The sequence below is a fragment of the Thalassophryne amazonica genome, chromosome 7, assembly GCF_902500255.1.
Source record: "Thalassophryne amazonica chromosome 7, fThaAma1.1, whole genome shotgun sequence".
Classification (NCBI taxonomy): domain Eukaryota; kingdom Metazoa; phylum Chordata; class Actinopteri; order Batrachoidiformes; family Batrachoididae; genus Thalassophryne; species Thalassophryne amazonica.
The window spans coordinates 74,270,936-74,284,058 of record NC_047109.1 but is presented as its reverse complement, the minus strand read 5'-3'; positions in this window follow the sequence as shown (position 1 = coordinate 74,284,058).

The window sequence follows — 13,123 nt, the reverse complement described above, 5'->3', positions numbered from 1 at the left end:
CTGCACTGCATCTCATCCCTGTGAAGGTCTCACATTAACTTACTGTGAAGCTGCGCTGAACTTTTTGTGTCTCCTTTTCCTCCGGTTTCCTTCCATCTGTCCTAGTGATATTACCACACGGTATGAACTTAAATCACTTACTCTGTCACTCTGAAGATCAGATGAATAAAGATTAATACATGTTGGTGGCTCTCCTGTGTTCATTTAACCTATGGAAAAGTGCCCATGAGAAAGACGTTCACAGCTGCGACAATCATGTTTGTCACCGTGACCTTGACATTTACCCAAATGATTGACATCTGGCTGACCTTGCTGGGACAATTCTGGAATCTACCTTAATATGTGCCACATTTGGTCCAAATAGAGCTGAAAATCAAATTCCTAGACATTTTTCCAAAATGAATTTTCTAAACTTCATTGACAGACTAATTTTGGTCAATCAGCCAAAGGACCTGGGAGGAGCACGCCAACAAACAGACAGGCAGATGTGACTGACAGCAATGATTAACGTCTCTTCTAGCTCTTCTAGATCCCATTTCTATATGTGTGCCAGATTTTGTGTAAATCGGAGTGAAAGCCTTCAGTTTTGAGCCTTTAAAACAAATGTCCTTGGTCCCAATGATTGACCTTTGGCCAATTTGTCCTTCCTGAACAATTCAGGAACCCACTCCCACATTTGCCATCGCCCAAATTTTGATCTTCGACCCCAATGCTCTTAACCCCAAAGACTGACCTTTGGCAAATTTGATTTTGCTGGGCAAATCCAGAACACACCTCCATATATGTGCCATGTTTGGTGCAAATTGGTGGGGAAAACATCAATTTTAAACTTTGACTCAAATGACTTTGATAAAAATGCCCGGTTTGGCAAATCTTATGTTGCCTGTGTATGACCTTTGATTCCAATGACCTTTTAAAATCAAAAATACAAACCCTTTAAAATCAGTTATAGGGTTGTCATCCAAATATTGTTTGGTGGATCAGCCAAAGGACCTGGGAGGAGTAGGGGAGCCATCACACAGATAAACAGTATTTTGATGTTTGATCCCAGTGACCTTGATGTTTGAAAATACAATCTCCTTAAGGGCAATTCTTGGGTCGACCTACATGCATTGGTGTAAATTGGCAAATGCACCTTAGGGAAAGTAGTGGAGCAATCAGACATTTCTCAAATTGTAATATGATGATGATACATGTTTTTCTTTTTCATTTCAGATATTTTGATTTGTTAGATAACATTATTAATGGGTACATACCATTAACCTCGCCCAGTTTCAGAGCCATGCAAGTGTGCACAATGGCACAGAGTCTTCATTAATTCCATCTCTGCTTCTCTTCCAACTATGCCAAATCAAAATATCTGCTGTGAGACAATGCCTATATTGTTAAATGTGTTAAGGTTGGAAAATCCCCTCTGGACTATGGGGTCTGGCTCAAGACGTTAGAGACATCCTGCCGGATATCGGTTAGCTATCACACAACAGGTTCTTTCCGTTGGATGGCAAATGCAAAACCCCTGCTGTGATGGCATTGAGTAAATATGAGTGGAACACTCTGAAAGATTGAGCAGTGCAACAGGTCTTCCTATGTTTTGTAAAACCCTATACAGTAGTGTTCAGAATAATAGTAGTGCTAAGTGACTAAAAAGATTAATCCAGGTTTTGAGTATTTTTCTTATTGTTACATGGGAAACAAGGTACCAGTAGATTCAGTAGATTCTCACAAATCCAACAAGACCAAGCATTCATGATATGCACACTCTTAAGGCTATGAAATTGGGCTATTGGTAAAAAAAAAAATAGAAAAGGGGGTGTTCACAATAATAGTAGTGTGGCATTCAGTCAGTGAGTTTGTCAATTTTGTGGAACAAACAGGTGTGAATCAGTTGTCCCCTATGTAAGAATGAAGCCAGCACCTGTTGAACATGCTTTTCTCTTTGAAAGCCTGAGGAAAATGGGACATTCAAGACATTGTTCAGAAGAACAGTGTAGTTTGATTAAAAAGTTGATTGGAGAGGGGGGAAAACTTATACGCAGGTGCAAAAAATTATAGGCTGTTCATCTACAATGATCTCCAATGCTTTAAAATGGACAAAAAACAAAACAAAACAGAGAAGTGTGAAAGAAAATGGAAAACAACCATCAAAATGGATAGAAGAATAAGCAGAATGGCAAAGGCTCCCCCACTGATCAGCTCCAGAATGATCAAAGACAGTCTGGAGTTACCTGTAAGTGCTGTGACAGTTAGAAGACACCTGTGTGAAGCTAATTTATTTGCAAGAATCCCCCAAAAAGTCCCTCTGTTAAATAAAAGATGTGCAGAAGAGGTTTAATAGGTCTATTTGTTGACTTAAAAAAGGCTTTTGATACAATCAATCATAGCATATTATTTAAAAAGTTGGAACTTTATGGGATTAGAGGAGTGGCGCTGAATTGGATTAAAAGTTATTTGCAAAACCGGAAGCAGTTTGTTAAAATCAGGGAGTGCGGTTCTACATATCTGGACATTGTTTGTGGGGTTCCCCAGGGCTCTGTACTGGGACCAAAATTATTTATTTTATATGTTAATGATTTATGTAAAGTTTCCAATGTGTTTAAAGCAGTTCTCTTTGCTGATGACACAAACCTGTTTTGTTCTGGAGAGAATTTACAACAATTATTGTTTGATTTGAGAGTTGAAATGATAAAGCTGAAGAGTTGGTTTGACATGAACAAATTGTCATTAGATTGGTCAAAAACTAAAATGATGTTATTTGGAAATTATAAATTGGATGTACAAATACAGTTAAATATACTTTTGGTAAATATAGATTGTGTCAAGGAAAATAAGTTGTTAGGTGTGATTATTGATGATAAAATTAACTGGAAAGCTCATGTTCACCATATTCAAAAGAAAGTTTCTAAAAGTATTGCAATATTGAATAAGGCAAAGTATATTCTAGATGGTAAATCACTACATACTTTGTATTGTGCATTGATTGCACCTTATTTGACATACTGTGCTGAAGTTTGGGGTAATAACTATAAAACTACAATCATTGTTCATCCTTCAAAAAAGAGCATTAAGAATAATTCATAATTCAGGGTTTTGGGATCATACCAATCCGTTGTTTATTAAATCAAAGATATTAAAACTTTATGATATGATTTCATTTAAGACTGTTCAGTTGATGCATAAAGCAAGAAATAAACAATTACCCCTCAGAATTCAAGAATATTTTACGCTGAGAGAAGGAATGTATAATTTAAGGGGTACGTTTTATTTTAAAATTGCGGGCGCTAGGACGACTAGGAGGTGCTATTGTGTTTCCATTTGTGGTCCAAAAAAATGGAATAATTTACCAGAGAAACTTAAGCAATGTCCAGATATTAACTGGTTCAAACATTTATACAAACAAATGGTATTTTCTAGATATGTATTAGATTAATAGGGTTGAGTTGTGTTATATGTAGAGGCTGTTGTACTGGAACCTTTTTTTTGTTTGTTTTTTTTGTGAGTTGTCTGGAGAAATATTTGACTTCTTTTATCTGTAACTATGTGCTGCTGTGTTCAGATTGTGTTGGATATAAATGTTTATGAACAGGCATATATGCCTGATTGATTTTATACAGGAGGGTAGGCGTGGATAAGCGTTGCTTCTGCCTACACCTTTAGGCACCATGTATTTGGTTTATTTTCTTATATTTCTTTCCGTCTTTGACTTTTCTGTTATGAGTTTGGTCATATGAGTGAATTTCTGTTATGCATGGGTGTCTAATAAATAATAATAATTTTTTGTTTTCATAAATGAGGAATATTAACACACACACACACACACACACACACATATATATATAATTATTAAGGGAACCGCAATGTAAATAAGTCTTTTGACTTCCTTGTATTATTCTCTGTGCTTACTTCATGTGCCAGTGTTTTATTATTTTTCTAATTGATATTATACAGTTTCGAGTTTTAAAGGCCAAATAAATCAATCAAACATATTAAATATAACTCTGTTCTCGTGGACACTATATAAACACTTCCTCTGCAGGCTAACAATCTCTTTTATTGTTTAAGGTGAACATTCTACTCGTCACGTTGAAGTAGTTCCCCACTCTATCCTACCCTATCCTACACATTTTCCGTCTGTCCGTTGTCTGCTTAAAGTTGATTGCCTCATTTAGTTGTGCTCAGCCAATCAAGACCTAAAAGAGATCATTGATTTTTGCTGTGTAGTCAACTTATGTCATACTAGAGGTGCTAGACATCATATGACCAATAGATGTCAGTAGTGACTACTGAGCTGTTAAATGAGGCTTCCAGTAATGTATCATTTAGTGAAGCAATTGACTGGAAAGTCTCAGTGTGTCAATGAGGCTTCAGCTTCCCATCACTAATTGATTCAAGAAAAAAAAAATATCTTGGGGAACCTTCAGTATATCTCTCCACAGTGACATCTAGTGGCCAAATGCATGTGTCATTTGCCAATTCATAAATGGTGAAATTACAACCTTCTCTTTGATCTTTTATGTAATTCTATAGAACTTCTTCCTTTATTATATTAATAAACACAAGTATTGGACAGGTTTCCAAATTTTTCAGGAAACTTGATTTTGCCATCACCACTGTCTACCACCTGCTGGATGGTTAATGGTTGCTGGACTAGTTGCAGGTCTGGTGGTCAGAGAGAGAAACAGACCATTTCTATACAGTAATCATACTATAATTTGAGAAATGTTTTGTGTGTTTGTTCCACTGCTCCTCCAAGGTGTTTCTTCCACTTTCCAACAACCTTACTGTATGCATGTAGGTTGACCACAGAATTTCCCAAAAGGGAATTTGTTTTGACAACAGTGAAGGTGATGAGGTTCAAAGGTCAAAATAAATTTTGGCTGATCTCTTTGTTAGTTCCTCTATCCCTCAGAGGTCCTTTGGGCATTTTCCACCAAACTCGATATCTGAATGACAGCCAACCCCAGAATTTACCTTGAAGGATTTGTTTTGGCAAAGGTCAATGCCATTGGGATTAAATGCCACAGTTTACGGTTTTCGTTCTGATTTGTACCAAACTTGGCACACATATGAAGGTGGGTTCTGGAATTGCCCTGGTGAGGTCAAACTTGCCAAAAGTAAATCATTGGTCTCAAGATTATTGAGTCAATTGTCAAATTTAATCACTCTAATTGACACTGAACATGCCATGCGTATGGGGATGAGATCCAGAATTGCTCAGCAATCAAATTTGCCAAAGGTAAATCACTGGGGTCAAAGTCATGTTTGTGGGCCTACTCTTCCCAGGTGTTTTTGCTGATTTCCACCAAACTTGGTGTTAAATTGCCATTTTAAAAAATCATTTTGGTCAAAGTCAAGGAATTTAATTTTCAACCAGTTCTGGACCAAATGTGGCCAAAGACTTCAGTGGATTCCAGAATTGCCCTAGTGAAGGTCAGCCAGTCATTTGGGTGGAAGCCAAGGTCATTGGGGTCAAATGTCACCTTACCGTAGCCATGACTGTCTTCATGCACAGATACCATGACCTAATATAATAAAGAGATACAAGTCATTATTATTTTTTGACTATTTTACAGCATTTATATGGTAAATCAGAAGACACAGTCACATCTCCACAACAGAACAGAAAAAAAAAATCTTTGTATCAATTTAACTACAAAAAGAAAATGCAGCTAGGGAGCTGGTCGAGAATGAGATCTGTGATAGAAAGAGAAAATGAGAGCATTTTCACACAGAAATTTAATAATTCAGAGAAATAAAACATTATCTTCTGAATTTTTAACAGCAAGTATGTTTTTAAATGCAAATAATGTGGTCAGAAATTCACATAACCCTGCAGAAAGGAATTTGTATGAGTGCAGCCAAAGCAGAACCTTCTTCCTTATCTCTCACTCAACGTGTGGTTTTGTAGCTCAAAATGACCTTCTGTCACTTTCTTTCATTTCCAGTGCTGAGGTCTGGTTGCCACCAAGGCTACCACTTCTTACTTATGACTGCCACGAAGGAGGGAATATTTTCAGCTCCGTTTCTGTGCTTGTCTATGTGTTGATTAGCACTTTGCTCCTGAACCAATTTCCATGAAACTTGGTGGAGGTGTAGGGCATGACCTGAGGGAAAAAAAAAATCCCTTTAAATTTTTTGAACAGATCCAGATGATCTCAGACAAACACACATCTCAATGACATTTGGTAAAGAAGAAAGTCTTGGGCCAAAAATGCTGACCCAGATGCATACCCAGAATTAATTTGAATAAATATTTTTAGACTTGTGACCCTGGACACTCTGACTGCTGTTCACATTTCTCATCTCTGAGGTACATCAACATCACAGGTGCCATTCGTAATATGTTGAAACCCCTGGACCTGCATACAGCTGCATTTCCCGTGGTGTCCTCTTTGAGCAAAGATAGTGTTCACCCATAGCTTTGATTTTTCATGGCATGTTTGACCATGTGGGACAGATGACAAATCACATCATATACAATTTATATCTGCCTAAATCACCAAATACTCTTTATGGTCATCTTCCTTTGCTTATCTGTAAGAATTGCAACATAATTTATTTGTTGTCATTGTGTTATAAGAAGGGTCCTCATATTCAGCCAGCATGTTTTCAGTCAGTAGCAGTGGTCAATTTCATATATACAGTTGTGCTCAAAAGTTTACATACCCTGGCAGAATTTTTGCTTTTTTAGCCATTTTTAAGAGAATATGAATGACAACACAAAAGCTTTTTTTTTCACTGATGGTTAGTGGTTGGGTGAAGCCATTTATTGTCAAACAACTGTGTTTCCTCATTTTAAATCAAAATGACAAGAGAACTACCCAAATGAACCTGATCCAAAGTTTACATACCTCTGTTCTTAATACCATGTGTTGCCCCCTTTAACATCAATGACAGCTTGGAGTCTTTTGTGGTAGTTGTGTATGAGGCTCTCTGATGGTAAAACTGCCACTGAATATGTTTCGGACTTTATTTACATCAATTACAAAGAAATACAAACAATATGGCACTCTGTGGTAAATCTGCATGGAGTAGACAGTTCTGAAAAACTGAGTGACTGTGCAAGAAGTATAGAAGAGTGAGAAAAACCACCAAGACACCCAGACAACCCAGGAGAAGTTATAGGCTTATAGGCTGTGATTGGAGAAATGGTGCACAGTGCAAGCTTTGCATTTTGTATCACTACTCTTAGCTTCATAGTGGAGTGGAGCAGAGAAGGATTTTCTTTCACCAAAACAGATCAAATCCAGGCTTGCATCTCAGATGTACCTTCTGGCAATTTGTAGCTAAACTTTCAGGTCTACTTTTTAAGAAAATCCTCCTCTATACCACTTCATCATGAAGATGGATAACTGGTGATACACTTATCCATGGTACATATTGTTATTATGCTATGATTGATTCTGATTGATTGATTGAAACTGATAACTTTTTTGGAATGGAAGTAAACAAAAGATTTAAATGCAGCACTTTTACCACTGTTATTTGAATAATAGCCATTTATCTTAAAATAGTAAATGTTTCGAGAGCTGTGAAACACCAGCTGTGGAGGACGGCTTTCGGACTGTGGCTAGGCGGAGGAAGCCCCGTAGGTGCCCGGTTGTGGCACCCCGATCACACTCGCCAGTGCGAACTGTGAATCGGTTCTCCCCCTTGGATTTGCCTGATGTGAATTCTCTGAGCCCACAAGTGACTTCCACTCCTGTCTCCAGGCCGAAACACCGGACTTTAGTGATAGGGGATTCTATCACCCGCAAAGTCAGGCTACAGATGCTGGGTGATGTTAAATGTATTCCTGGGGCCAGAGCTCCTGACATTGCATCTCATCTTAGGGTGCTGACGCTGCAGAAGCGAAGACAGACAAAGGAACATGACGTGAGATATAGTCACATAGTTATTCATGTTGGCACCAATGATATCAGGATGAAGCACTCAGAGGTCACAAAAATGGACATAGAGAGGACTTGTGACCTTGCCAGAAAGATGTGTCGGCATCGATTAATAGTCTCTGGCCCCCTCCCCTCCCGGGGTACTGATGAGGCGTTTAGCAGGCTGACATCATTAAATAGGTGGCTGGCGCAGTTTTGTAGACAGCAAGGCTTTAGCTTTATTGATAACTGGTCTTTGTTCTGGGGCTGCCGTGGCTTGCTGATGCCAGATGGCCTCCACCCTACTGGGGAAGGTGCCGCCATCTTGTCTGCGAACATAGATAGAGCTCTACAGGGAGGGTAACATCAGGAATCTACAGCAGGAGACAGAGCAGGTGATTAGAGACCCTGCAAGGCTTATGACAAATGTGGATGTGGAATCCATTAGCTTAGTATGGAATTTAGTGCAGAAAATCCACTATGGTGATAGTGCAGTTTATTTGCCAGGGAGGGAATTTCAACAAGTTGAGACTGTGGCCTGCTTCCATAGTTATGCCCATAAAAATCATAGAGGGATATGCTTTCCAAACTTAATACCCATTACTATATTGGATGATGTTGAAATTGAGGATGGCCCAGTGGTTGTTCCAGCAATAGCAAAGATTTCGTGTCTGCTACCTGCAACACGCGTGGAATGTCTCAAACCTAAACCTACTTCTAGACATCTTATATATGCTACTCTGGAACCACCCCTAAACCCAAACAGTTCAACTGTCAACCCCACTGAGGTCCTTAGACTGGGTCTCATTAACATAAGATCACTGTCCTCAAAATCATTGTTGATCAATGATCTAATTATTGATCATCACTTAGATATGATTGGGCTATGTGAAACCTGGCTTAAACCTACAGCTGTCCTCCCCTTAAATGAGGCCTGCCCACCAGCATATACATTTAGTCACGTCCCTTGTGATGCGAAGCAAGGCGGGGGTGTTGCTCTTATTTATAAATATAGGTTTAGCTTATTAGCTGTTGGAGGTCACAAATATAACTCGTTTGAGCATCTGATTCTCCGCTCTGCTCAGGATATTACACATTACCAAGGTCAGAAGAATAAAAATCAGTCGTATTACTTTGTCACTGTATATAGGCCTCCTGGCCCATATTCTGAATTCTTAGATGAATTTGGTGCGTTCACCTCTAACTTGTCAACTATTGTAGATAACATTCTGATCATTGGTGACTTTAACATTCATATAAATAAGCCTTCTGATCCCCTCTGCAAATCATTTATGGAAATTGTTGATGCATTAGGATTTCGGCAATGCATTCGGGATTCGACGCACATTAGTGGAAATACCCTGGCTCTGGTTCTCGCACGTGGTATTGCTGTCACGAATATTGACATCATGCCTCTTACATCAGTGGTGTCTGATCACTCACTTATTAACAACAACCTTATATATCATTATGGCAATGCATCAACTCCTCAACTAAGACTGAACTAGAAGCTAGACTGCCTGATGTCTTAGCTTCACATTTGACAAATACCCAGTCAGTAGACAGACTTGTGGATAGTTTAAACTCAGTGCTCAAAACTACACTTGACATGACTGCACCACCTGTGTTAAAACCATGCTCCCCCAAATCACAGTCACCTTGGTTCAATGATTATCTGCGTGACCTCAAGCATAAAGCAAGAAGTCTAGAACAGAAATGGCGTTGTTCAAAATTAAAAGTATTTCACCTTGCGTGGCATGATGCTGTCTTAGACTATAAGCATGCATTATTGGCTACAAAGCGAATGTACTTGTTGTGGCTGGCGTGCCTGGCTGGCTTTTGTTTGTCTTCTGTTTCTGTCTTTTGGTTTTCCTTCCAGGTGGTGCGCATTTGGGACTGAGTGGCTGTGTGGCTGAGTTACCAGGACCTCACCCTGATCACCTGAGGCTGATCAGGTGCAGCTCGTCAGGACTCACAGCTGTGGTGCATCTACATGGATTGGAACATGGTGGCATTTAAGTCTGGAGTACACAGTGTGTATTTGCCAGAGACTCGACCTTGTGACCAGACGGGTGAGATCGTCGTCTCGAGAGCCATCTCATCATCAGTGGATGCAGAGAACATCCAGGTTTGATGCATGGTCTGTGAAAGAGGAGAGGGTGAGGTCTCACGCTCGTCAGCACACTTCCTGAGGTACGTTAGGTTTTGTGACTAACATTTGTACAGTCAGTAAATGTGGTGTCCCTCACACCTTATTATATTGAGCTGTTATGTTAGTCCTTTTAATCAGCTTCCACTGCAGTGAGTTTGTGAACAGGATGTTCCATGCCTGCAGGGTGGGAAGCTGATTAGTAATTAAGCCAGGAAGTGTTTGCTGTTTGTACACCTTTGAGTGGTCTCTCTGTGTGTTGAGTGTGGACTCACATGATGATTTCTTCATTCACAGACTCGGTGTGTCACGGCCACCTGGGGGGTGTCGGTGGGGTCCTTGGGTCCAAACTGGTTCTGGCTCCGGACCGTTGGCGCTGCTGGGAGCGCACCGCAATCCACCATGCCAGACCACGCACTTTTATATTTATCACATCACTGTTATGTTTATTAAACTCTGTTATCCTTTGTACCGTGCTCTGCTTATTTCATACTGGGTCCTTCAAATGCTGGTCGGTTCTCCGGGCTGCGTCCGACACGTAACAGTAGTCTCTGGCCAAACATCACGGACCCAGCGGTAGCAGAGACGGTAACGCGCCGGGAAGGCGGCAGCAGACGTTCAGAAGTTATCCGGATCAGTTGCGGGTGCTCTCCGCCTGGATGGTGCGTGTTTGAGAACCCATTACTGAATACTGATTCGTGCTCTCAGCCGTGTTTCCTGTGTTTGTGCCTTATCCGTGGGTCGTGGTGGAGTGTGACTGGCGACGGCTTTGCGTCACGCTCCGGCCGGATAAGAGGTTTAAACGGGAGCTGCAAGAGTGTGTCTGTAATGGGTGAATGCGCACGGCGGAGCTCTGTGGCACGGGTCGCTGAGCTTCCCGTGTTACAGTTGTAGCCCCGTTTCCCCGGGTGAAGATAACTACTGCGTCTGTTGTATCAGCTCCGGCGTAATTTAGTTGAGGCACATTTTTGGTTGTGTGTTACACACAGCTGCGCACAGAAAAGCAGCTTGAGTTTGTTTTCTCTGTCACCAAAGGGGTTTTTATTTTTAGCACTCTGGCTCCCTCTTTTGGTGACTGAGTCACATTACCGTTAAGCTCTTAAGTTGGAACAGGTGTGTTCCATTTGTTTGAGCTTGACGATATAAATCACTTATTAGTTTTGTGTTAGTTCATTTTTTGTGGGTGTTTGAGTTGGTTTTTGTGTGGGATTTTATTTTTTTTACACTATTAGTGTCTGGGGTCGTGACCCTGCAGTCTATCTGGAGCATGAAAAGGACCCAAATAACTGTATGTTAGTCTGTTAGTCTTTCTTTTTATTTCTTTTAGTTTCACCTCCCCAGGGTTTGATGGGACGGTCCCCTGGGGGGTGATGGGGGGGTAATTGGGTTGTTTTTTCTTTTTTCTTTTTTTTTTTTTGTTATGCCCTCTCTTCTCCTCTGACTCCAGCCGCGTGAGCCGTATGTGTCGGCGTTGCTGGAGTGGTGCAGTTTGGTTATGCTGGGCGTTTCCCAGGTAACCTCTGCACCCGGGAGGGGGGGGGGGGTTTGGGGTATTTTCTTTTTATTCCCTCTCTTCTCCTCTGGCCCTAGCCGTGTGAGCCGTAGGTTGTCGGCGTTGCTGGAGTGGTGCAGTTTGGTTATGCTGGGCGTTTCCCAGGTAACCTCTGCACCTGGGAGGGGGGGGGGGGTTGTGTTTTTTTTTTTTGTTGATTCCCTGTTCCACCTCCGGCTTCAGCGTGCCTTTGAGCCATCTGCCATCGGCGTGGCTGAGGTTTGGGGCAGTGGAATATACCCGCAGCTGGTGGCTGGTTTGAGAGTCGGAGGGGTGGTGCCGTTTTGTGCCGTCTGCCATAACCGCTGTTCCACTCCTCCCGGTTGACTTCTGGGGTATAGTCATGGTTGGTGACACTGGATGTGCTTCCAGTTTCCACTGCGCCGAGGGGGTGGGGTTGGGGTTGTTTTTTTTCTTTCCTTTTGTTTTTCCCCCCAGTTTCCGCCCTCAGGGTGTGACTGTGGTGTCCTCTGGGGGGGAAAGGGCTGTGGGTCCATCTAGCCATAGACGGCCGGGGCTGGTTCCGTTGGTCATGAGGGGGGGCGTCTCCTGGGGTTGATGGAACGGTCCTCTGGGAGGCGCTGGGAGCCCCCGTGGGTGACTTTGGATCCCAGGGGGACCTCGGCTGTGGTTATTACTCCTGGAGCTGGTGGGATGTCCTCTGGGGGGTGTTGGTCCCTACATGTCGTCGGGGGGGGGGTGTTAGCGTTTTTATTTGCAAGCTTAAGTTTGGGTTGTTTTTCTTTTCTCCCCTTCCCGGGGTTTGATGGAACGGTCCTCTGGGGAGGGGGGGGGGGGGGTGGTGTTAGCGTTTTTATTTGCAAGCTTAAGTTTGGGTTGTTTTTCTTTTCTCCCCTTCCCGGGGTTTGATGGGACAGTCCTCTGGGGAGGGGGGGGGGGGTGGTTTGGTTGTTTGTGTTTGTCTTTTCTGTTTTATGACTAATCAGACTGTAAACATGGTTGGACAAAGGCTGACCGCACAGGTTTAAGAACTCCTGGCCACACCTGTGCTAATTGACTGACAGAAACAAGGGCAAAGATGCAGCCAGAGGAGAAGACGTCAACCGTTCTGTTGGATGAAGATTCTGTTGGAAGATGAATGCAGATACGGTTTCCAGCCATGGTCCCTGGAGGGGGGTGTTTCTCCTGGGCCAGGTTTGTGTGGTCGCCGGGAGGCTTCCCGTGAGGGTGGGGTGCTGTTGTGGCTGGCGTGCCTGGCTGGCTTTTGTTTGTCTTCTGTTTCTGTCTTTTGGTTTTCCTTCCAGGTGGTGCGCATTTGGGACTGAGTGGCTGTGTGGCTGAGTTACCAGGACCTCACCCTGATCACCTGAGGCTGATCAGGTGCAGCTCATCAGGACTCACAGCTGTGGTGCATCTACATGGATTGGAACATGGTGGCATTTAAGTCTGGAGTACACAGTGTGTATTTGCCAGAGACTCGACCTTGTGACCAGACGGGTGAGATCGTCGTCTCGAGAGCCATCTCATCATCAGTGGATGCAGAGAACGTCCAGGTTTGATGCATGGTCTGTGAAAGAGGAGAGGGTGAGGTCTCAT